Source organism: Pseudoliparis swirei, chromosome 4, assembly GCF_029220125.1.
Source record: "Pseudoliparis swirei isolate HS2019 ecotype Mariana Trench chromosome 4, NWPU_hadal_v1, whole genome shotgun sequence".
NCBI classification, from domain to species: Eukaryota; Metazoa; Chordata; class Actinopteri; order Perciformes; family Liparidae; genus Pseudoliparis; species Pseudoliparis swirei.
This window is the reverse complement of record NC_079391.1, coordinates 27671839-27699465: the sequence shown is the minus strand read 5'-3', so window position 1 is coordinate 27699465 and position 27627 is coordinate 27671839. Positions and strand designations below refer to the sequence as shown.

At 41.4% G+C, this 27627-nt stretch overlaps 1 long non-coding RNA gene across 1 annotated transcript; it reads right to left on the bottom strand.

Moving 5' to 3' along the window:
- Nucleotides 1-2158: 2158 nt before the first annotated feature.
- Nucleotides 2159-3970, bottom strand: LOC130192682 (uncharacterized). Its single transcript, XR_008831426.1, has 2 exons — nucleotides 2792-3970; nucleotides 2159-2415 (listed from the first exon to the last, which is right to left on the bottom strand). It is a non-coding gene; the product is annotated as an uncharacterized LOC130192682 (long non-coding RNA).
- Between the last annotated feature and the right edge of the window lie 23657 nt (nucleotides 3971-27627).

The following is a 27627-nucleotide window of genomic DNA, read 5'->3' as shown; positions in this document are numbered from 1 at the left end:
AAGGAGCTCAGTGCATCTGTCCTGTGACATCTGATGATTGAAGCATCTCTGCCTTTCACACACACTGCAGATCAAAAATATGTGTAACTGCTCTGCATTTAAACTACTTATTGACATTTCTACATTTCACACTACATGTGGACTGTTCATGTCGGCAAGGGTAAAGCTTCAAATAACTGTCAGTGTGCACATTAGCTTTCTTGTTGCTCCGGTTGGCTTTAGTGCTATCAAATTGATTTTTACATCGGAAACTAGAACGGGCACTCGGTAGAGCGCATACCTTCGCATATCACAATATTGGGCATTGAATTATGAACACTTTGGCATTAGTTTCATGCCAATTGGATAAAAATTGACCGTGCTATGGTAAAAATACGATTTTGACCTATCCATGACCTTGACCTTTGACCCGATTGATCCCACAATCTAATCAAATGGTCCCCGGATAATAACCAATCATCCCACCAAATTGCATGCGATTCAAGAATATGTTGACCTTTTCTTGACCTTGACCCGATCGATCCCAAAATCGAATCAAATGGTCCCTGGATAATAACCAATCATCCCACCAAATTTCATGCGATTCGGTTTAAAACTTTTTTTGTTATGCGAATAACACGCATACAAATAAATAAATAAATACACGGCGATCAAAACATAACCTTCCGCATTTTCAATGCGAAGGTAATGACAACTGTCACTGACAGATTTGATCAGCTGTAGTTGGTTAGCGTAGCTGTGCAACTCGGTTGAAATCTCTCTCTGTGGACTTCTCTCGCTGACTCATGTGAAAAAGAGAACCATGCTAAAGGCTGTTCAGTGTTTTTGACAGGATGATCCCAAATGCAGCATAACAAGGTGCAAAGGAGGGTAAAGCCAGCGGGTCCCTGGTAAAAAGACCTTCTCACGCATGTTAATGACGCATGGACATAAGCAGCAGTAGTGCTCTTGTAATGCTAATTATAAACACTATTGAAACACTATTGCAGCTCTTTTTATCGTCTTGGTGGGGAATGGGGGACGTTGTGATTAACGCTAAATTAATGAGACTCAATGTAAATTAAATGTTATCTTGTCCCACCTGAATGATGAATGTCGGAAATAAACCATATATTGTCATAAAAAGCTGCTTGTTCAGCAAAAAATTAAGTTGTTTTTTTATGACATCAACATGGCAAATGGCTGCCATGTGAGTGTCAACCAAAACAGACCCCGGTTCCCCAAGTCAACTCAGTCTTGATAACAATAATAAATCTCATAGTTTACAAGCGATGATGGCTATTTACCTAACTCAGATCATTCCTATGGAAGCACCTTTCCATTACAAAAGACTTGGCAGATAAGGACAACGTTTGTCATCTTTGGCATACTTACCCAAATCCAATAATGTGCCTGACAGAGCTGCGGAAATTATTTTAATATTACCTCTGATATAGTGGCATTTGGAAGCAGTGTCAAGCTTCTATCATATAACTTTTTTTCCCAGTGAAACTATCCTGCGTCATGTGATTTCAGAGTTTTCTGACGACTCTGCAATCGTCGGCCTCATCTCTGCCGACGATGACGGGGAGTACAGAGAACTGAACCAGGACTTTTTGGAATGGTGCCAGCGGAACCGCCTCCACATCAAGTCCAGTCAGACCAAGGAGCTGCTGGTGGACTTCCGCCGTGGTAAACGCACTCCTCCGGTACCAGTGAGCATCCAGGGACTGGACATTGAGAGTGTAAAATCTTATAAGTACCTTCACAACAAACTGGACTGGGCTGACCACGCACATGCACTTTATAGAAAGGGACAGAGCAGACTCTTTCTGCTGAGGAGACTGAGGTCCTTTGGAGTGCAGGGAGCACTCCTGAAGACCTTCTTTGACTCTGTGGTGGCATCAGCCATCTTTTATGGAGTGGTCTTCTGGAGCAGCAGCAGGGCAGCGGCTGACAGGAAGAGGCTGAACAAGCTGCTAAAGAAGGCCAGCAGCATGCTGGGTGTCCTCTGGATACTGTGGAGGTGGTGGGGACGGGAGGATGATGGCAAAGCTCTCGTCTCTGATGAACCACACCTCCCACCCAGTGGCGGCTGGTGACATTTTTTTTGGGGGGGGCGCAGTTGGGCGACGTGGTTTAAATATCACTCAACAATGAGAAGAAGAGAGGTTTTGAGTAGAATATTGTAAAAAACAAAGCTTTATTTCAAGAACACAGCGTGCTCAACACGGTCCAATAACAACTATCAACACACTAACTTTGGGCATGAGAGGTTCAGAGCAGCTTTAAGGAACATTGGGTTGGGTTTCAGAGGTTTGCAAAATAAAAGAGTTTCACCCTCACATGAAAGAGGTTCAGAGCAGATGTAACTGATGTGGAACGGGCATGGAAGAAGTCGGCTCAGATGGTGGATTTTCCCAGCACTTATTTATTCTGCAGAAGACAACAGAACACACACATTTGCCTTCCGATTTGTCTCTGCACTTCCACTTCCCTCAGCAATAAAAAAACATTGTCCATGGAAGACAGGACCACATTAAATCTAAATAATAACAATTCTCATCAAAAACCATGACATGTAACATACAAGGGGAAACCAGAGACCCCTAATGGACAAAATAAATAACTACATGAGCTAGAAAGTGGCTCAATGAAACCCCCACCAAACGTATATTTTGACAGTCTAAATGACACGACAGCTGGACGGCGGGATCGTATTAACATTCCATTACTGTATGTAACATAAATGGTTAATTTTTATTAAAGAATATAGCCAAAATAGTGCAAAGTCGTTTTTCACTGAACTCACCCTCGGCAATATAAAACCATTGTGACGGAAAGACGGACTCAGGAGCAGGAAGTGCAACAGATGGAAAGCAATTTCCGCAGGAAACAGATTTTTTAAAATAACGCTAAATAAAAATAGCTCATTAAAATAAAATTCACAAACACTCAATAATATCGTTGAACAACAAACAAAAATAAAATACAATACATTGAAAACAAGAAATGACAAAGTGCATTTCTAACTGTTTGACAGAGTAGACCCACTATATGTAAAGAAAAGTAGCCTCCTCTCTTTAAAGTGGTCAAACTTCTCAATAACTCTGGTTAAAGTCAATCATGTCTGTAACCAGCCTGTTTCCATTATTCTGGAGGGAATGTGTCTGTTTTTCAGAACTTCTTCGTTGTGTTTTCGATGCCAGTTCGGTCTGCAAACAGGGTTGGCTTCATGCTGTTAGCGAGTTAGCTCCATGTTCTTAGCTAGATAACTTCGGCAAGATTCGTGCTTTACACTTGTCTGAAGCTCTGTAGATCCCTCACCCCGTTGTAGTCCAGAGAGTTTCCGTCCCAGGACTTTGGAAAACAGACAGGGGAAACAAAAAACGAATTACTCATGGAGCATTCAGCTAACCAGCTCCGGTTAGCATATAGGCTTGAGGAGCACCTCCGGGTGTACGTCCTCCCGCGGTCAGCGCTTTGCTGCACAATTTTTAAATCCGGATGTTCGGGTCCCAACTCTTTCAGCCTCTTCTTGTCAATATCTGACCGTCGATTGAAAGGTGTTTGGTGTAGAGATACCAGAGTTTTCAGTCGCCGACGCCATACTAACATAAAGCTTCTGCTAGCTATGTTGCTCGCGTACCTCCGTGGAGCTCTGGACAGCAGGGTTGCCAGGTCTGTGTGACACAACCAGCCCAAAAACCAGCCCAATATCAGAACTCAAAATATGCCCGTGCCAAACCATATACACTGCTTTTAAAGTTCAACAGCATTGCTATCATTGCCAAATGTATTGTAATATCTACAAAGTAACAACATATGTTTAGTTTGCCAGCATTAAAAGCAGTTTTCCTCAAGTTATTTCACCTAGGTCCTAAAATGGCCTTGTGTAATTAGATACAGTATATTATCATAAATAAAATGTGTGTACGTGCTGATCTGGAGTCAGTTTGGTAGGATTTGGGTATGAATAAATTATTTCATTTAAAATATGGATTTTATTGAAAGATATTCATGTAATTTGCATGCAAAATAGGTCTACCGAACCAAGGACAACAAATTCAACCCGCAACACTTCAAAAGTGGCCCGATTCCGCAGGAAAACCGCGGACCTGGCAACACTGCACTATGTTCCATACGGGTCTCTGATCTGCCGAATAATCCAATCGCGTGCACATTTGTGCGCCCAAGATTCGGTTTCATCCGCCAATGTGAAGCGGTCATTGCCAAAACGACTGAAATGTTGTATCGATGCCGTACACACACGTTAGACCAGCGCTTCGAAAAAGGGGAGGGGCTTCTCTCCGTGATAATGGCGATATATTATATTTTTTCACATTAACTTAAGTGGTTGTTGACAGGGGCTTACGGTCTCCCACACACATTTAGCGCGTCAACACGGTATATTTACTATTTAAATGATTTGGCATATAATGTTTTTTGACAGAATTTTTTTTCTTTTTCTTCTTCATCTCCAAATTTTAAGAGGGGCGGCGCCCTAGCGCCCCCTATGGACGAACCGACACTGCTCCCACCCCATGCAGGACACTCTCGCAGCTCTGCACAGCTCCTTCAGCCACCGGCTGATTCCTCCCCGGTGACAATTCAATTCAATTCAGTTTATTTTTGTATACCCCGATATCACAAATTACAAATTTGCCTCAAAGGGCTTTACATTCTGTACACATACGACATCCCTGACCTGTGACCTCACATCAGATCAGAAAAAACTCTTTCAAGGGGAAAAAAGTGAAGAAACCTTGAGGAGAGCAACAGAGGAGGATCCCTCTCCAGGATGGAGAGATGCAATAGATGTCATGTGACCAGAAGGACACATTACAGAGTTACTTAAACATTCAATTAATATGACAGACACATAAGACACAACGAGATATGGATTTTAAAAAGGCAATCACTGGCATTAACACTGGACCCTAAATACAGTTTTCATCACACAGGATGTGGAGAGCAACACCAGAATACTAAGAAGAATCACAACGTCCTGCGTAGTGCTTAAAAGTCTTTGAGGAGAGAGTAGAGGTCATTTTAGCAGATAATATTATACACACAGAAATGCAGTTAGGCTATTTAAAAATGGACATCAAAATAGTGTTAGAAGATTAATGCACGCTCAAATGAACTAACGCTGTTTTGTTACTTTTGTGTTTTGCTGTGAAACTCTAAAAATTAAATCTACAAATTGAACCTGTTTAAAAAACATACATTTTCTGAGGAAATAAGTACAATCAAACATCTACGTGGTTGCCTTGTGTTTGATTTGTATTTGAAGTGTTTAATGCTCTGATGTGCAACGCTGCTGTGATTTTTGAAATGTCCCCACTGTGGGACAAATAAAGGAATATCAAATCAAATCAAATAATGTGCTAAACATGGTGATGACATCCTGAAACATGCAGAGAACAGATTTGTGAATGCAGAGTTTCATGTAGACATGAAACCACGCTCTATTCTTAAACCTAACTAAGTGGTTATGTTGCCTAAACAACTTCCTGTGAATACAGAAGTTTATTTTGAAAAGACTGCTGTGCTTGTCGGTTTTCATCGTATTCCTCAATAATAACTTAATAGATACACTTATAAACCGCCACTATATTTTTTACACATGCTTCTAGATTGCACACTAGACTACATTGTACTATACTTGTAAATCCCTTTGATATGGAACTATTATTTTGAATTATTCGGCCGTGCTCATGAAACTGTAAACTATTCCAAATGCACTTGTCATGGATTTTCAACATAAATGTGTCTAGAGACTCAACACCAAGAATGACAAAAGACCAAAAAGCAGTTTAATAGTTAATAATTGCTAAAATATTTGGCATGTTAGAGGAATCTGCTGTAGAATTAACTATTTTTATGCAATATGAAATTATTATGTTTTCATTACATGACAAAATCGGAGCATCTAATAATCTGACGGACCGATACGGTGTCCAGTTGGTCTACCAATTCTGAAATGATTAGTAACAAACATACCAGATAATTAACAGCAGAGAATTTAAACTGATGACAGTATTACTACTAAACAAATGTGGGATAGGACACACTATTTCCATGCTAATTACAAAAAATACTAGCAAGCCTGTATCAAGACAAAGTTTACATGATTAGTCTCATTGCTGAGCTCAAAGAGCAGACCTGCTGTCAGTGTTTTTTACAAGCAGCTCTTTCTGTGGTGCATGTCACTAACACTGCATAATCTGACGAGGTGAGCATGTGCTTTAAGGCTTTAGCTTTTAGGTCTGGTTATTCCCTGGGATTCCACGCATCTTGTTACTCTCCCCCCACTGAGTTCCCTGGAAGATGTTTTTTTAAATGCTGCCATGTGGTGAGTGCCTTTTAAAAGCAAGAGCAACGCTGAAGAAAAAGCCTCTATCTCCCCAAAGATTTGGACCAATACTGTCAAAACATTCTCCCAAAATTGTGAATGTGTGTGTGTGTGTGCACGTACACACATATATTCAAACTCATGTCCCCATGATAACGGGCTGCTGAGCTCCACAGAGGGCAGCAGGGTCTGTGTGCTCCTGTTTTGGCATCCAGTAAAAACCTTCTGCATTTTAAAAATTCAGACGTCAGATGTTGAGAACAAAATCTGCATCCATAAAAGGAAGCACTCTGAGGGGAGTTTGGCTCAAACTAAATAAACTGTACACTCACATCCACTCGTGGTAAACTCAATGATTAATCTTTACTCGCATGACTGCTCTGCTTACTTTCTGCAAACCCAGAAAAAGTTGGTAGTTGTGGATGTTCAAGGCAAGATATGCAGGACTGAATGCAGCAGTGACACCATGATTGGTGAAGGTTAAATACAATGCAAATTAATTCATAAAAAAACTAAAGAAAACATATTTTTATTATTGCACTCAAAAACGAGAGCACTGACACACAAATTCCTTTATTTATCTTTTGTTATTCATTGAATTTAACCGTTAAATGTTTCCCTTTCCTGGTTTTACGAAACCATTCAAATATACATTGTATATTTGGAGACTGCAGATTTGCAGCACGCCTCACCAAAAGACGCAGTTTAAAGGTTTGTATTGTACATGTATAGGCTTCCTGATCAGATGCTAATTTTAAATGTGATTCAGAATAATTAAAAAAGATCCAAATGTAGAAACAAAAACGGAATTTCCATCACTTATTTTATTAACTGGTAAACATCAGACACAATACATTTAACTCAGTTTATTTTGTACAGCCCAATATCACAGTAAAAATGTTCCTCAGAGGGCTTTACAATCTGTAAGCATATGACATCCCTTTCCCAGGACCTCACATCGGATCAGGAAGAACCTTTTTACAGGGGAAAAAGTGAAAAACCCTTCAGGAGAGCAACAGAGGAGGATCCCTCTCCATGATGGAAAGAAGCAATAGATGTCATGTGTACAGATGAGCAGTGTTACAGAGTTACATAAACACATTCAATGAACTAGAATGGGCACTCAGTAGAGCGCATACCTTTGCATATCACAAGATTGGGCATTGAATTATGAACATTTTGGCATTAGTTGCATGCCAATTGGACAAAAATGTATCGTGCTATGGTAAAAAAAGAGTTTGACCTTTCCATGACCTTGACCTTGACCTTTGACCCGATTGATCCCAAAATCTAATCAAATGGTCCCCAGATAATAACCAATCATCCCACCAAATTTCATGCGATTCAAGAACATTTTGACCTGTTCATGACCTTTGACCTTGACCTTTGACCCGATCGATCCCAAAATCTAGTCAACTGGTCCCCGGATAATAAACAATCATCCCACCAAATTTCATGCGATTCGGTTCAATACTTTTTGAGTTCTGCGAAAGATTTTGACCTGTTCATGACCTTTGACCTTTGACCCGATCTATCCCAAAATCTAATCAACTTGTCCCCGGATAATAAACAATCATCCCACCAAATTTCATGCGATTCTGTTCAATACTTTTTGAGTTCTGCGAAAGATTTTGACCTGTTCATGACCTTTGACCCGATCGATCCCAAAATCTAATCAACTGGTCCCCGGATAATAAACAATCATCCCACCAAATTTCATGTGATTCGGTTCAATACTTTTTGAGATTTGCGAATAACACGCATACAAATAAATAAATAAATAAATAAATACACGGCGATCAAAACATAACCTTCCGGCATTTTCAATGCGAAGGTAATAAGACAGAAATGTATGAATAATTAGTCGGCAGGCCACAGAGGCATTAGCAATAATGAACAATTATAGCTAATATTAACAATAATGGAAAGGGTAATCGCTATCATGAACGATAATTAAAAAACAGTAAAGTCTGGCTGAAGTTAAAGGAACTTTAACCAAGCCCAGAACACTTGTGTTTTTATTATCTACGTCAGACATTCACGTGAGTTAATACGAGCAACCACCAATGCATTCTGCTGCTGTGACACCGTCGTGATTCTGATGGAATTCTGTATGCTATACCACACGTCAACTGTTAGAATATATCGATTCTAATAACCGAACATGCAACAGTTACGTCACTCCTATAGTCGGCAGCAAGCGATTAGCATTAGTTTAATTTCAAGTGAAAAGGGAGACGAGGCTTGTGTTGTGCTGTGATTATAATGCGTCACTGGCCCAGGAAAGGAGCCGATGATAGACGCCATGGCCTCTCTCTAACCCCCTCCTCCCCCTTCCAGCCAACACTCTGGGGGATAGTTAATACATGTATCTACTCTGACAAACTAGATTTCCGTCCAACCCTATCTGCCATGAGTACATTTGGGAGTTTGTCGTCCCATAAGCTGTGAGAAGAATGCAGAGCATAGACTGGGCTCAGAGGTAAACTTGACCTATCAGGGCAGAGGAAGAGAGAGAGTCTCTGGACTGTTTACTCTCCTCTGTGGACATTCCGCTCACGTAAGTCCAACCAATAACGGGCTTTAAGGGGGGGGCAGTGCAGTGGGAAAGTGTTGACGGGGGTAGTTTGAAGAAAGTAGACAACTTGGAGGAAATCATGCAAAATTCCAGTCAGTGTTTTGTTATGCAACCCTGTGTTGCATAATGAAAATACATGATCCTTGAATCCTTGAGATTGACAGCCTGTGAAAGAGGTTGCTTCATGCTACAGTGGTGTGTGGATGTTGTATCTTCTAAACCAGGGGTCGGGAACCTATGGCTCGCGAGTCATATATGGCTCTTCCGGTGACGGCATATGGCTCCCAAACAATTTTGAGTTGAAAAAAAAAGAATCTCCGCCCGCCCAACTGTAATTTTCTCTATCGCGCCAGATTACAGCAGAAGTAATTCAAGGTCCTTTTCTTAAAGACGTCTTTGTTCTTTTATTAAACTCTCCCAATCAAAAAGGTTCCTGACCCCTGTTCTAAAGGTTGTGCTCCATTTTGATAGTTCGACAGCTATTGAGTAGTCGAGGGGTGTTTGTATTATAGTTTTTATCCATTGTTTAAACATGTTTTCTTAAAGCATATGTTGTATTCTCATAACTCTCTACACACAAATCAAAACACACACAAAATGCAAAAATTCACAAATATCGTGCAAACTTAAACTCTGCATTCAAAGTACTGGTGTCTTCTTTTAACAACTCTGTGTTAGCCCTGACCCCGACTGCCGGGAACCTCGGTGTGACACTCGACAGTTCACTCACCCTGACAGCCGACACTATGATGCCGCGCTCAAGCTCCAGGAGCTTGCAGTTAGCCCGCCCTCTCCCCCCGGCCCCGCGGCTGCTACAGTCAGCTGTTAGCTGTGCCCGCTGCGGCGTGTGCAGCCGGATGGTTGGAAAACTGTGGTAAGAGTCGAAGTCTACAGAAGCCCCGCAGCACCAACCCAACCACCCACTTCACCAGTTTTTTTTCTCAGCTATTAGACACACCTGAGGAACACAACACCCCGGTTATCGGCTCTATGGTCAGGAACGTGAAAGAAAGCGGCCGAAGGACCACCGCCGTGTGTCCTCCGGGGGGGGGCATCGTGTGGGGAGTCTTGTTTGAAGCTGCTGCTAAGATAAGCGAAGAATCCCGCTTTTAGCGAGATAGAAAAAATATATAAGAGAAGGCCTCCCCTCGCAGAGCCTATTACTATCATCCTCATCAATAAAGAAAAACAACCCCACAGGTTCTTTTCTTCAGCACTGCAGCCAGGCTGAGAGAGTCACAGCCTGTGGAGCCGAGCATTCAATGGCCGTAGAATTGCTTGTATGCTGTATATGTGTTTTATTTTTTGGTTTTATCAACTGTGACATTTCATTTTTTTCTACTTTTTTAACTTGAACTTGTCTACCTGTCTCATCCCCCCCCCGCTGCTGCTTAAAAGCTGCTTGCCTTCGTTTGGCGGCTCTATTAGAGATATTATCAAGTGTCTCCTCAACAGGCCCAGTGCACCACTCCTTCAGGTGGCTGTTATTATTAAACCTCTGAAGAAGCCCTCTCTGGATCCTCAGAGGTATTAACTGCTAACTACCGACAGATCTCCCTCCTCCCTCAAGATCCTTGAGAAAGTGGTCTAAAATCAGTTGTGCGACTTTCTACATCATAATAGTTTCAGCACCAATTTTGAAAACAAGAAAGAAAGGAACAGCCCCTCTTAATGGCAGCAGAAAGAACTGGCTCTCTGACCTGGTCTTGTTAGAGCTTAGTGCTGCATACGACACTATTGACCATGACATCTTGCATACGACACTGGCAGACGAGTTGGCATTTTTTGTTGGCACAAACATTTTTTGCAATAATTATATTATTAATGTCTCAGTTTATGTTTGTAATTTGACGCCTCGATAACCTGTAACCCTGCGGTAAATCGGTTCCACATCACTGCCAGCTGACCAATTATTTTTACCTTATACATGCCTTTGGGCATTTTATACATCAACACTCCTCCACAGGTTTTGTGTAATGATAAGATTTCTTTACATAGATGACACTCAACCATATTTATCGATAAAAAAGAGGAGATAAATTCAACGTATTAAAGAGATATAAAAATGGATGAAAAAAAACTAAACTCACTTAACAACAAAAAAACCTGTAATTTCGAACGGCCCTGAGCCCCTTTAATCCTGAGATCAATGATCTGGTGACTGACATCTGGTCATCTGTGGCATCCAACACTGGCATCCCTGGCTTGGCGTTATCTTTGATCACTTGTCCTCCAACTCCCATTGAGAAAAATCCTCTCACTGCATTCTTCAGGACTCGTAATATTTTCAAAATCAGGCACATCTTGTCTCAAAAGATGCAAAAAAATTGAAAATTGGCTCACGTTATACGAGACTGATTATTTGACTATCTTTCAGCCCAGTAACTGCTCTAATATCCCTCCAGTTCCTCCAGAATCCAGAATGCTGCAGCTCGTGTTTCTCACTAAAACAAGAAAAGAGATCACATCATGCTCTGCACCCTCTGCTAGCTCTGCACTAATCTAGAAATCAGAATCAAGAAAAATTCTTCTCTTAACCTACAAAGCCTTGATTGCCTTGATTGGTGATGCTCCATCATATCTGTCATGATTGCAGGACCCACCACGCCTCACTCACTGCGGGACTACTTTGTAACTAGAGTCTTAAAAAAGTAGTTCCTAGAGTCAGAGTAGTTTTATCAAGCTCCTCTTTAGTTATCAAGCTTTTCTTATGGAAGTCACTTCCACAGTCAGTCTTCAAAGCGAAGAGTAGACTTAGATTAGACCTCTTCTTTGAAGCTTATTATAGCTAGAAGCTTAGGTTTGCTGCTTCAGGCAGCTACATGTGCTGCCCTATATATGCTGCTTGCGGAGGCGTTTTGGACCTGAGTAGTACCCCTCTTTTCTCTTCCTCCTCTCCTTCCTTTTTCTCAATCATCTCTCATTACTTACTAACTCTTTCTCCTCCTTTTTCCTTTTGACTTCCGTGGGTCGGGGTCGCCGGACCCTATGGGCAGCATCAATATCTGCCTGATGGATGGCCTGTCCGTGTCATTCCTGCCTCATCTGACCGCGCCACTGTCTGTTGAGACTCGCCCACTCCTCCTCCCCACCGCCATCTGCCTGATGGATCCATCCATCGTCGTGCTCACTACTGACTATTCTACACTCTGTCATATTCATTGAATGTATTTATTATTTTAATCTGTCCTTCTGTCATTACATATACATCATCTGTATCTGTCCATCATAGGAGAGTCCTCCTCTCTCTCTCTCTTTCTCTTCTTTTTCCCTTTTTTCCCTATTTTGGGGGTTTTTCCTGGTCCGATGTGAGGTTTTGGGGCAGGGATGTCTATGTGTACAGATTGTAAAGCACTCCGAGACAAATTTGTAATTTGTGAAATTGGGCTATACAAATAAACTGAATTGAATTGAACTACTGCGACAACACGTTCCTGTAGGTACATGCTGCACATCAGGAGAATACGTCCTCTTCTTACACAGAAGGCAGCACAGGTTCTGGTCCAGGCTCTGGTCATTTCACGCCTAGACTACTGTAACTCCCTCCGGGCAGGTCTACTGCTAAGACCATCCGACCTCTGCACTAGTGGATGTTGCTCAAATGATGTCTAATAAATTCACTCTTTTTAAATGTAGAACCCATTGACCTACCCAGAACAGAACTGGATTGGTCAAACAAAGAGAAAATAAAAAATCTACGTGTCATACAAGGCTGATATGAAGCATATTCATGATATGTATTTTTGATCATCATTCATTGTATTCCGTGTCTTGCAGAAATGTACAATGTTGCCATTTTCCTGACGACCGGGTTGGAATTTACACCACATCTGTCAAATCTTGGTCCAAAAACGAACAATGCAGAAAAACTGGCCCATGGTAAGACTATAAAAGTACATATCTCTGATGGACAGCAAAGCCAACCTATTTTAAATCACACTGATCATAAATGTTGCATATTATGTGTTATTTTGAAATACATCAAGACTCTCATACATTCTTCTCGATGCAAATAAGAGACACTAGGGGGTCAGTGTTCTTGACTTCCTCATATGAAGGGGAATGGAGGCGTCATATTTCTTTGCACGCTCTTAGAAATGCAGGAAGATATAAATAATCTTACTCAAAAGAAATCTGTAGCAGTATCCAGCAAACCATTAAAAACCCATTATCCATGAATCATGTACTTTTATACCTCTTTGCAGCCATTTCCCTGACCCACTCTACCACCTTCCCTTGGGCACTCGTCACATAGTTAGCACATGCTGTGGTTCCCCGGCCGACTACTAACTCAATTCTACATCCCGAGGCCTTCCACGTCTCAGACAGGAAGTGCCTTTGAAGGTGCTCTTAGCTCTCTAGGGAGAACTGTATTAAGAGGTGAATCTATAAAGATTGAGAGCATGGAAGAGGGAAAGTCTGCCTGTGGAGAGGTGATGGCTGTCAGTGGGATATGAGATCATTTAAGATAATACATTCATACAGCGTCTCTCAAATCTTTTCTGTGCTTTGTGAGTAATGGTATCAAGATGAATAAAAACTATATATATAGTTTTATAGTCATTATTATGTTTCCTCTATTGAGTGTTCATTTAACGTTTGTGTTGCGTTTCTGGTTGTACAATTGTTAAAATGCATGTTAAAAAAATACATTGTGTTAGCTAACATATATATATATATATTCAAATTAGTATTATTAAGTTTATGAATACTATATTATAAGCACTATCAAAGAGGAAAGTCTTTAGTCTACTCTTAAATAAGGTGACTGTGTCTGCCTTCCGGACTGAAGGTGGAAGCTGGTTCCATAAAAGAGGAGCGTGATAACTCAAGGCTCTGGCTTCCTTCCTACTTTTTAAGACCCTAGGAACCACGAGTACCATCTGCATAACAATATAGTACTACAAACTCCTTAAGATATGATGGCGCATCACCAATCAAGGCTTTGAAGGTGAGGAGAAGAATTTTAAATGTGATTCTTGATTTTACAGGGAGCCAGTGCAGAGCAACAGGAGTAATGTGATCTCTTTTCTTAGTTTTAGTGAGTGCACGAGCTGCAGCATTCTGCATCAACTGGAGGGACCTAAGAGACTTATTAGAGTAGCCTGATAATAAGGAGTTGCAGTAATCTAGTCTAGAAGTAACAAACGCGTGAACCAGATGTGCCTGATTTTTTAAATGTTACAGATATGAAAAAACGCAGTCTATGAGATTTGCTTTACGTGGGAAGTAAAGGACAAATCCCGGTTAAAGATAACGCCGAGATTCTTTACAGTGGTGTTAGATGCTAGAGCAATGCCATCTACAGAAACCACATCACCAGATAATTGATCTCTGAGGTGCTCAGGGCCGAGTAATATAACTTCAGTTTTGTTTGAGTTTAACATCAAGAAGTTGCAGGTCATCCATGTTTTTATGTCTTTAAGACATGCTTGAACTTTAGCGAGCTGGCTGGTCTCTTCTTTGATCGATAGATATAATTGAGTACCATCTGCATAACAATTCAAGTTTATGGAGTGTTTCCTGCTAATATTGCCCAAAGGAAGCATATATAAAAAGGTAAATAAAATTGGTCGAAGCACAGAACCTTGTGGAACTCCGTGATTAATGTTGGTGGTCATCGAGGCTTCATCGATTTCAAATACAAATTCAGATCAATCTGAAAAGTAGGATTTAAAACAACTTAGTGCGGTGCCTGAAATGCCAATCGACTGATCCAGTCTCTGTAATTGGATGTCATGGTCAATAGTGTCAAACGCAGCACTAAGGTCTAACGAGACCAGTACAGAGATGAGTCATTTATCTGATGCTATTTGGAGGTCATTTGTAACGTTCAATAAAGCTGTCTCTGTGCTGTGGCGTTTTATAAATCCTGACTGAACCTCCTCAGATAAATGATGATGTTGCACAACTGATTTGACATCTCAGTGCATTATCCTGCTGAAGGTAATAGCATTTCTTATGTTCATGCATTTCGCAACTATAATCTAAAGGTTTTTATGAGCCATTCACTCTGTTTCCCTGGTAACCGTGATGTTTTAATACCTGCCATACCAGAGGGCTCTTGTGAAACTGAAACATTGTTTACGGCTCCAGTAAATATGACAAACCAGAGATACAATTTGGTAAAACAAATGTGGTAAAGCCAGAACGGTAATGGTATGCTAGCAAGATTTCGTCAATAATATTGCATATGGTTGAACCACAGTAAATATTTATCAGGCCAAGACATTGTCCCCAAATCAATATTGTCACAGAATCTTCAACAGCATAAGGATAGCAGAGAGCTTTGGACGCAGGTTACAGTGACACCCATCACCACCAGCGCCCCTTCTTCCCTCTGAGGTTTGGACACTAGTTTTAAGTTTCTCCAGTTGATCCAGAATGCTGCAGCTTACATGTGTACTCATACAAACTAAGAAAAGAGATCACATTTCTTCTCTATTAGCCAGCTCTCTGTAAAATAAGAATCACATTTAAAATGATTCTCACCTACAAAGCCTTTATGGGTGCTGCGCCATCATATCTTAAGGAGGTTGTAGTACCATATTGTCCCACTAGAGAGCTGTGCTCACCAAATGCGGGGCTACTTGTTGTTCCTAGAGTCGTAACAAGTAGGATAGGAGCCTTCAGTTATCAAGCTCCTCTTTTATGGAACTAGTTTCCACCTTCAGTCCGGGAAGCAGACACAGTCACCTCATTTAAGAGTAGACTTAAGACTTTCCTCTTTGACAGCGCGTATACTGTCTCAGGTTGCCCTGGTCCAGCCCCTAGATACGCTGCTATCGGCCTATAGTCTGCTGGGGGACATTTTAGGATACACTGAGCTCCTCTCTCCTCTTCTCTCTCGCCTTTAAGTCTCTTCATTGCACATTAATAACTGTACCTCCTGGAGTCGTTGTGCCTTCTCGCCTCATAGGGTCTTTTGGACCTGGCTGGGTCTGAAGCTGGTCCTGACCCCCTGCTTCCTGCATCCAGCCCCTGGCCTGGACATGGCCTCCTTCCCAATGGCCCTGCCTCCTTCTCTGTGCCTCCTGCCTCAAAGGCCTGTCCTCATTGGTCCGGCCTCCTTCACGATGTCTCCTGCCTCCTAATTCCTAACTATATTCCAAAGGTTATTACAAAGGAGTTTGTTCATATATCATTCATTGCCGGATATATATAGAACATTTCATCCCTTAAAACATGGCAAATTGATTATTCTTTTATGGCCGTTGCAGTGCCACAGGCTGTCCCTAGGGCCGGCTCGGGTGGGGCAGTGCAAGAGAGCTGAAAGACAGGCACAATCAGAAGGTTTAAGTGAAGGGGAAGGGGAATAAAAAATAAAAAGTCCATCAATAAACATGAAGCGTCCCTGAGGAGAACGTGTTTCCTTAAACAAAAAAACTTAACATAGCAAAAGTCCAGGTTCCGAGGTCCTCCTCTTCACTGTGTTCCTCCTCGTGAATGTCCATTCTCCTCCAGCTTGTCCAGCTCCCCCTCATGCATGTGCTCTCCCCTCTGCCTTTTATGAAGCTTCCCAGCCTTTCCTCAATTAGCTGCCTTAAGCAGCTGGGTGAGTGATGAGGAAGTCTGGGAGATGTAGTGTCGGCCACTTCGGCCATTTTGTGGCGTGGCCGCTGATCATGAGTGGGAATGTAGTGCTCCTCCACCACCTGTCCCCTTGTGATGCCACACTGTAAAAACCTTTTACTCTATTATGAGTAAATGTGAGCAGATCTAAGCACTTCTTAGCACACTATAATGGAGTGATATATTAAAACAGCGCTGTGAGGATCCTGATGAGAGTCCAGAAATATGAGCACATAACATCCATTCTCCACTCACTCCACTGCAGCGCCGCGCTAATGGAACAGTCTCCCTGACCACGTGAGGGCAACACAGACACTGGACTCCTTTAAGACCGGACTAATAACCTATTTATTCAGGAAGGCATTTGTGACTGTTAAATCACTGCCAGCTATTTTCTTTTCTATAATAGTTTTTTTTAAACTATATACTGGCTCTGTAGCACTCTGATATTCTTTTGAATGAAAAGTGCAAATAAAATGCATTATTATTCTTAATAATTATATATATATAGATATGTAAAAGCGGTATTTTACTTTGAAAGGTAGAGTACAGGAATAAAAACACCATGAACACATGCTTTGATTAGATTTAGAATGTATAGTCGGCATTTATATAAAAGTAGCACTAAACATAATCCAGTTCTTTGTCTGTTGTTTTCCTTTCGACTGTTTTTCCTTGCCTTTTCTACCAACAAGGATGAGGTGAAAAATAAACAATTCAGATCTCAAAGAAAGAAAGAAATCATATACAGCCCAGGCTCCTCTACCTAGGCAGTGTGTGTTCCTTTAATTGGAGTGTTTTGCAATTGCAGCACTTATCTGAACAATGTGATAAAGATGGTGGAGTGAATCAGTCCTCGACTCCTAACTGCTCCTCGCCCACTCCTTTTGATTGTGTTTTGTCCATTAACGAACAGTCTCTCCCAAATCATATGTAGTTAATGAACATGTGGTTGTTCCCTTTTAAATGAACATATTACCAGATCTGTAACTAATATCACTTAAAAGTTAACAATCTCTTCATAATATTGAGGTGAATTACAAAAAATTACACAAAAGAAGAAACATAAAACTTATTTAAATAATTCCTGCTTACTGGAAATCTAGATCTCTGTTACAATTATCAGTTTTATGATTCAAAATATAGATATCTAGACTGTCGTCCTAAATGCTTCTTGATGAGGCCATGATCACAGGCTAAATATAATTTGTCATATTTTTAGTCAGCGACGTCCGTCTATACGTCTGTGTGGTTAGCATGCATGTGAAATCAAATGTGAACTTGTACATAGTCTCTTTTAGGAATTTGCAAAGACGATGTAATCCCTGTGCTCCCAGTGGAGTCCAGCTGTGCCGGAATAATAATTCAGCAGGCAGTCGGACAACTGAAGCCGGAGGGTCAGAGGTGAAGCTGTCAGATTTTTTATGTGTTATGAATTGTGTGGAGCAGCTCGTGGCGCTACAAGGATTTAGCACGTCTTCTTAAAGCCCAGCGGGATTACCTCTTTACAGGATTAGATTTCACTGGCTACCACATCAGAGGGGAGAGGACAGGAAGTTCATAGCAGCTCCCTGTAGAAAGCTTCGGGGCGGCTTCCTTTACCAGATGTGTCAGTAAACGCTCCACACACAAGAAGCCAAAATACTCAAATAATGCGAAGAAAAACTGGCATTTAATTTGTATGCACTTTAAAGATGCTGAGCAAAGTAGCCCCGTGTGGTCCTGGGTGGCTATCATCTCCCATGCATCTGTCTCCATGTTTTCCTCCAACCAGCCAATCACGTTTGGGTCCAGACCTTTTTTTGTTTCTGTAGAATGATCCTTTAACGTCGTTATCCAGCCAGCGACGGACTGTTCCTGACCGGCTTTACATAAATATCAAAGATAGATGCTCCATTCAGTTTATTGTGTATAGCCCAATATCACAAATTATGAAATTTCCTCAGAGGGCTTTACAATCTGAATGCTTAGAGAAAATACATTAAGATACCCAAGAACAGAATGCCTCAGGATACCCAGTAATGGATTTAAAACGGCGGGTGGCAGCAGCCAAGTCGCTGCAGAGGACAGATTCAGCATTCAGGACCACAGCTCCCAGTGAGACCAGTGGAAACACCAGTCAAGGTTCTACAGCTGGAGCATGAAGGCAGATGATAAAAAGCGTTTAGTCAGCAGGATCATTGAATTCAGTAACACTCATAATAATGTGTACAAGTACTAATTTACAGTGCATTACTTACTGATACAGACATGTAGATACAAAGGAACATGGTGTCAATATATTATATGTTCATGTTTTGCATGTGAAGTCAGATGAGAAGGAAGCAAGGTGGCTCACTCAGCTACTTCAAAGATAAACTACAGAAAGAAATGATGTGGTAAACTAATTTTCTTCTCTCCGATCGGGCAAGTGAGTTGCTAGATTTACAAGCCCAATGTGCCATTTTACTTGCTGTACAAAATAAACTGAATTGAATAATAGCCAACTGTTTGATCAATTGGCTGATTTGTAGCTGGAGATGACAGCCTGATGCGGCTGTACTTGAGGACTGTGCAGCACCCTAAGATAACGATAGATATCCTTCAGTAGGAGCCAACTGTCACCAGCATCAGTTGCCTTTTACCACCTGTTTTGTAGTTTTTAGTATTTCTTTCCCCCCAAAGAGAGCACAACTGTATCAATGACGCAATACTAATCCAGTCATTTAAACATCTTTGAGTCTCTAGAAAAGCTTTATATCAATTCAAAGTATTATTCTTATTAGTAGTAGTTTATAGCAAAATTTTAATCTGATATCATGGTGTGCAGAATTATTTTTGACGACACAGCAACTCTTCGTCATAGTGTTTTACATTGACACCGGTTTGTGTAAAGTACAAGTTTGGAGACATTTTTCAACTCACTTTGTTTACACTGTTGCCCTCGACACAGGGTTTACCCCTAAACGGGTGTGGGGATGACAGCCTACACTGGATGACGTATTTAATACAAAAACTGATCATATAAATATACCGTGTAAGTGAAAATAATCCATCTAGAAAAATGCAGGTCCCCAATAAAAGCATGTTTAATCAACCACAGCATGCAGTATGCAACATATTCTCTCCAACAGCAGGAGTAGGAACATGAAATTCATAGAAAGATATTTCAACAAGTACAAAAAGTGAACATTTCTCAAATTCAAAACAGTTGATAAATACAAAGACAATCTAATCAGAGCATTACTTTGACTCCTAGTGGCCCGAAACACAATGGATATACCCAGAATCCTTCAGTTTCCCATCATAATGGAAGACTGCACAGACTGTACATGTGTGCAGTTACTCCTGCATCGTGTTGACACCCAGCACAGCCACACAGGCTGCTCACCTGCAGAAGACAACAGGTCTCTCGGGGAATGCTTTGCTTTTAGATCCCTCTATCTTTTCCCAACCACTTTTCCTTGACCTCAATAAAAAGTGTAAAGGGTAATTCATATAGATAACCACGATGCTACGAGCAGCCAACTGCACGTACACTCGGCCATTGATTTTCAATCACACTAGTGAGAGATCGTCAGGTGTGCCGTGGGACAATTTTCCAATTTCCCTTTATCGGTCCAAAGAAAATATTATTTCGTTGCATTGTTGAGCGTCTAGGCCTGCAATATATTGGCTGGCCTAGTAATTAAATACTCTTCTGTGACAGTAGGTATAGCTCAATAATTACCTTGTACATTTAAGATAGTAGAATTAAATGATGCCCGGGAGACGTTGTGGTGAAGAACGGCGATGGAGAAATATTAAAAAAATTTACATGCAGACTTTGAACTGGGCCGTGGGCAAGCATCTAACCCAGATAAAAAGCCCTGTGCGAGTGAGTTTGAGGCAGTACAGTGAACGTTATCTTTCCTTTGGATTCACTTTCACCGGGGATCCTACTTCACCAATTTCATTATGCTTGGTGTGTTGGGAAAAGCTATCAGGTTTGCCTGGTCCAGCCCCTAGAGATGCTGCTATGCTTATAGGCTGCTGGGGGATGTTTTAGGATACACTGAGCACCTATCTCTTCTTCTCTCTCCTTATGGATACATTTTCATCTCTCCATTGCACATTATTAACTCTGTTTCCTCTCCGGAGTCCTTGTGACTTCACATCTCATCGGGTCCATTGGACCTGGCTGGGTCTGATGCCATGGCCCTGTTGATGTGCCTCGCCCACTCCTCCTCTCTACCTCCATCGGCCTGATGGATTGTGGAGGTCTGGATCGTGGTCCATGCCTTCTACGAACTATTCATACAATCTGTCATACTCATGAAATGTTTTTATGTGTTTATGCAACTCTGTAACGCTGTTCCTTTTCTGTACACATGACATCTATTGCATCTGTCCATCTGGGGAGAGGGATCCTCCTCTGTTCCTCTCCTGAAGGTTTCTTCCCCTTTTTTCCCCCAGAGAAAGGTTTTTTTTTCTATTCCTTGGGAGTTTTTCCTGATCCAATGTTGAAACGCCTTGTTCCGTTTCTCCTGTCTCCTCTGTTTCTTCTGTCTCCTCTGTCTTGATTATTTCATTCCTTTCACCTGCCCTCAGCCACTCCTCTGTCTGCTTGATTGGTTAATTCCCTTCACCTGCCCTCAGCCACTCCTCTGTCTCCTTGATTGGTTAATTCCCTTCACCTGCCCTCAGCCACGCCTGTTTCCCTGATTGCATCATGCCGTACACCTGTGTTTTCCCGCTATATATTGTGCCAGTCTTTCCCTTGTCTCCTGTCGGTTTCTTGTCTTTATCTCAGTCTTGTAGTGTCTCTGTTTTGATGTCTCACTCAGTCTTTGTTCACATGGTGATTCCTAGTGTTTTTTGTAGTTGCTTTCAAGCCAGAGTTTTATGTTTGACCTTTTTCCGAATTAAAGTTTTTTTTTTGTCTCACTCAAGCCTGGTGTCCAGCCTGTCTCTCTGCACCTGACCCTCAACTTTTGACAGATGTGAGGTCCTGGGACAGGGATGTTGTATGTGTACAGATTGTAACGCCCTTAGAGGCAAATGTGTGATATTTGGCTGAACAAAATAAATTCAATTGTCAAACAGCACCATGGTCCCAAGCAAGCTGAAATGTCATCTGGATACGAAACACCCGTCACAGGACAACAACAGAAAAAGGGAGCCGAGCATAAAGCCCTATTGCTCCACAAAGAAATCCAATGGCCCGTGTGTTTGAGCTGCGGGAGGAACTCAAAGTCTTTTTGACTGATGAGGTGCGATGATGCAAAGCCGCTCACAGGTGAGGAGTGGTGTGCAAGGCTGGCATACATGGCGGATTTATTGCAACGGCTGAATGAACTTAACACACGAATGGAAGGCCGAAATAAAAAAATCGAAGAATGTAACATATCAATCTATCATCTATTGCTTCTGTCCATCCTGGAGAGGGATCCTCCTGTTATTTTCCCTGATCCGATGTGAGGTCCTGGAGCCTGTATGAGGAATACAATCTCTTTTCCAAGAGAACAAAAGTATTCTGCATATGTTGTGATTATATCATTAGTGGCAAATGAAAGAGATTCGATGCCCCACTGGACACAAGATCCACTGTTCATTCTTCACACCAAAAATATAATATTTGTATCCATTAGAACTTGACAATAGATGGACTCATGTTGAAGCCACATATTCATAATATATATTTATATATAAGTTTTTGTTTTGTTAATAGAATTGTTAAAGGTATACCATGTAACAGTATTGTCGGTTGTCAGACTTTGCCCCTCCTGCCAAGAAGCGAGTGATAAGCGATGGTCCATCACTACTGAGAACTAAGCAGTGAATCTGAAAAATAAAATGTTATTGCCGGTTGTAAAGCACAAATAAACACATCCTCACAAACCTGTGGGAGGGTGGTGGGTTTTGAGTGAATGATTCTAAAGGAAGTGTCATCCTGCTGTGGGCTGTCTGCTCTCCACGCGTCTGACTGTGTCTCCGCTAGGTCTATGTCACAGTCTGATAGCAGCACACAGCAACCACAACGAGAAGCACACATAAAAAAGGAAAAACTCCCAAAGAAATTAAAAAAAAACTTTCACAGGGAAAAAACCTTTAGGAACAAAGCCACAGTGTTTGACCTGAGAATGGGAACAGGCGGCATTCACTGCTTGCTCACAGGGACGTTGCATATTCTTTCATTATCTGTGTCATTTTGGCTGAAGATAAGCTTTCAAATTTTTTGGGATGCACAAATTTAACTGCCGATTATCGGTATCAGGGGATTTTCCCCGTGTTGACTGCCACCGGCCTATAATCAAATGAGACAACATTTACTCATGTTTATGTGTGGCTTAATGTTGTGTTATTAGCTACTGATTTGAAGAAGACGCCATCGACAACACACAGCGCTGGCATGACGTAAGAGGTCAAAGGGCACCGAGTATGTGTATCGCACCGTCTCTGAGAAAGGTTAGCGACATGCGGTTTAAGACATGTTCCACTGACATTTCCAGTCCACCCACGTGGAAATATTAGACAGATTCAAGTCACCCCCGGCTCTTAGTAAAAACTTTTCAATTAAATATATAAACAACTCTGAACTGTGCACTTGTCAGTTGATGTCAGCTACCACTGATAAAACATATTCTTATAATATTGGAGATTGTATGTTACTACTTCCAAATGAGTAGGATGGTGTTGAGGCTGTAGTTTGAAAGTGAGTTGTATAGGCTGCTGTAACAGGTTTGAGGCTGTCCCCTGTAGGTTTCCCCCCCGAGGCACCAAGGACGAGCACACTGAGTTTATAGTCGGTAATGAACTTTATTCGGCTGCACACTCTGCCTCTCCTCTCCCCTCTCATGCCTCCATCCCTATGCCACCTCATGGGTAGAGACACTGATGAGCTGATACCCTGCAGCTGAGGCCAATTAGATTAGGCCTATTGCCAGCGCCTGTTCCCTGAGCCACGCCCCCACACACCTCCACAGCTGCGTACAGTGAAAGTATTTTAACAGCATTTCAAACTAATTTTTTCAAAACATTTTTTGAAGTAGCTGAAGACACTGCCTGCAATTAAGTAGAGTTTCAAATAGAATATATAACATTTAAAATCCACTATATTATAAACTTTTAATCACCCAAAACATTCTTATGATATGATATGATATGATATATACCTTTATTCGTCCCACAGTGGGGACATTTCAAAAATCACAGCAGCGGTGCACATCAGAGCATTAATAAAAATAATTATAAAACACAAAACTAAATACTAAAAAACTAAACTAAATACTAATACTAATACTAAATATACAAGGGGAAAACAAAGTAAAGTGCTGAGTAAAGTAAAGTGTTGAGTTTGCCAGGATCTCCAGCGATGTACTGCAGTTTGTTGTGCAGCCTGACAGCAGCAGGAAAGAAAGGACTTGTGGTACCTCTCCCTCAGACACCGTGGATCATCATTATGGGTCAAATAGTGAGCTTTCTGTCATGTACATGTCTATTGATCTATTTGCAAATATATTTTTCATCTTCAGTTGCCCCCTGGGATATTATTCTGTCAGATTAAAGCTAACATATAATTTTTACGGACTAACTAACTAATTTGCTCACTGCTCCTTAATAATTAAGGGATGGGTCAAATGCAGAGAATAATTTACCCACAGGGATCAATAAAAGTGTACATTTCTTCTTTTCTTTCTTTCTAAGACAGTCAGATTCCACCACTTTATCAGTTTAATAAATTGTGAATTATTCAACAATACAGAATCAAACTTAATTGTGCTCAATTATTGACTCTTTTTTGCCCTCTGACTCAAACTCGTTTTTAAAGATAAATGTGCACAGTCATTTTATATGTTCCATGCATTAATATCTTCACTTCCATATAATTAAAATGGATGAACTTTGAAATCTGGGCTTTTTTTCATTAACCACGCATATTTAAAAAAATAAAGTGCACAGACAAACAGGTAACGTCACCTGACGTCTGCTCCTTTTACTTTATCATATTAAAGTGATTTATTTAACATTAAAATACACTGTGCTCGTTGTCGCAGTGCTTTGTTTGTTAAGTAAACTGATGGGAGTGCACGAGCGCGCGCTGCCTCCAGCATCTCGTCCTCGCGCTCTGAGATGCACCTCGTGAAGTGGAGAATAATGAGAGATCTGTAGCCGTATACCATAAAGTTCGCATGGACCTGTTTTGGGGGCCCTTAACTCAGAGCTATCGGTCCAAAACGTTTGAGCTTGAGCCCTCTGGTTGACCGGAGCTGTGAAGCTAACTCCTCGAGCTGTTGACCGCTAGCTGAAAGTTATCCTTGAATCTCGTTCTAGTGACTGACTTCCTCTACCGCGGACCTCCGAGAAGCCGGAGAATGGAGGACCACGCGTACGCGCTGCGCGGAGGTAAGTTTTATATTTATATTTAGCATTTTTGTTATTGATTCTTACCTTAAAACGTTCTCAGTTGAGAAATCAGTGAAACCTTATGAGTTTATAGTTGAACAGTTCACAATGTCAAGGGGCCTGTTTGAAAAATACAGATGTGGTGGAGGTTTCTCCGTGTATAATGATTATTTGAGGACCGGAATGTCTTAAACGTCGCTGGATATCTGTGGTATGTGTTAACTATTAGTGTAGTGGATTTAAAACAATGTTATTTTATTTAGAGGCTATCAAATATGACAGATTTTACCTTGACATTTCTGAAAAAAGATATTCTTAATACTGAAATGGAATCATGCGTCAGCGTGACGTCATCGCACCAGGTGTGTTAGAGGCGCATCTGATTGTGAGAGTGAGTTGGTTTGTTTTGACTGTTTGACTGAAGCGTCACTTATTCGACAAACATCTGCCCCTTTTGCTTAATACTATCTCATAAACGATTTCTTTAACAATTAACCCTCCTGTCGCACAATTAAAGGTTTATAAAGGGGAAAGTGAGAAGATATGAAACATTGTTTAGTCTGGAAGGTGTGGCTCACGAGTCTTAACAGTTGTATATTGACCTGCTAACTGATAGATTAGCAGCTGGAATCTGAATCTAGTATTGCTCAATGTAATCCAGAACTATTTTATTGAATGAAGAATCCTGTTTGAATGTTTCCCTGCAGCTGGCGACTTCGTTGGAGCTCCGCCGCCGCCCCCTCCCCCCCCCCCCCCCTCCCCTCCCAGCCCCCCGGAGGCAGCCATCGGAATCGACTACGGAGGTAAGAAATCAGAGCAATGCACAATTAAAGGTTTATATAGGGGGAAAGTGAGAAGATATGAAACATTGTTTAGTCTGGAAGGTGTGGCTCACGAGTCTAAACAGTTGTATATTGACCTGCTAACTGATAGATTAGCAGCTGGAATCTGAATCTATTATTGCTCAATGTAATCCAGAACTATTTTATTTAATGAAGAATCCTTAAATGTTTCCCTTCAGCTGGTGGAGACTACGATGGAGCTCCTGGCCTCCCTGCGGCCATCAGGTTAGTCGAGGAAGAGATCATTGTTTATTAGGCTGACCAGTTGATTAGATTTTGGGATCGATCGGGTCAAAGGTCTTTGGTCATGAACAGGTCAAAATCTTCGCAGAACTCAAAAAGTATTGAACCGAATCGCATGAAATTTGGTGGGATGATTGTTTATTATCCGGGGCCAGTTGACTAGATTTTGGGATCGATCGGGTCAAAGGTCAAGGTCAAATCATGAACAGGTCAAAATGTTCTTGAATCGCATGAAATTTGGTGGGATGATTGGTTATTATCCGGGACCATTTGATTAGATTTTGGGATCAATCGGGTCAAAGGTCAGTCAAGGTCATGGAAAGGTCAAACTCTTTTTACCATACTGTTATTTTTGTCCAATTGGCACTGCAACTAATGCCAAAATGTTCATAATTCAATGTAATGTGATACAATGTATGCACTTTACCGTTGATTGTTGAATGTTATTGTCTAATGTTGCACCACCCGCCATGACACATTCCTTGTATGTGAAAACATACTTTGCAATAGATAGATGGATAGACAGACCGAGAGACAATTGATAGATAGATAGATATATGCAGACAGACAGACGGACGGACGGATAGAGCGATGAACATATACTTTATTCATCCACAGGGGGAAATTTGGTTATAGAAGCAAGGTTACAGAGTAAACACACAATATATACAATAAAATAGCAGAGCAGGAAATATTCAATTTAAGAAAATTAGATGATAAAGAAAATGCAAAGTCTATAGAGTGTAAATACAGTGAAAGGGTTATTGATCAATTTAAGAAAGATATGGTCAGAGGTGATTTATTATAAAGTCTTATAGCAGTTGGCAGGAATGTTCTCCCGTATCTGTCCTTGGTTATTCCTTTCCTCTCACCCTCTCTTTAGCTGTGGAACGTCTTGAAGCAGCTCCGGCCCCAGCCCCCCAGAAACCAGAAGAGTCTACCAGGAGGAGCAGGAAGAGGAGGAGCCCGACTGCCCCGGCAGGACTGATAAAGTTCCAACCAGCCTTCCCTCGCGCCTGGCGGGGAAGGCTGGTTGGCGTGGTTTTACTTTTTTATTTAGGTATCGATTGCTGTGACACAGAAGAGTCTGCCAGGATCTCCTTAACGACGACGAAGAAGATGACGAGGGAGGACCACATGAGAAGGATGAAGGACTACAGGACCAGATGAAGAGCGGTGGTTGCCTTTCTTTTAGTGGGCGGAGTAAGTAATCCCTCACTCAGACTACAGAAGTATCAGTAATACGATCCCATCATCGGAGGCCAGATCCAACACAATAATGTAAAGGTTGTGTAGTTCAGTTCAAACGTATTCATCTCTGGTGTTTGTGTCTCACAGGGCAGGACTCCTCTGTCTCTCTCCCAGCTGAGGGTGGACGTCAACCAACCCGTCACCCTCAGCAGACCACTGAACAGTACAATCAGGACCCCCCCCGCCCGTCCACCCAGCCCCCTGACACCGCCCGCCCCGCCCACACAGGAAGCAGCTGTGAAGAAGATGGACACTTCAGCCTGAACGAGACATAATAATTCTTTCATTTGTCACATGGAATACTGTACGCTCATGTTAACTGTGTACAGTATTTAGATTATCTCCTGATTTTAATAAATACATGTACAGCAACATCTAAATGTCTTTTTATTCCAAACTACTGGGTCAGCAAACACTGTTATGATCATATTGGGTTATAA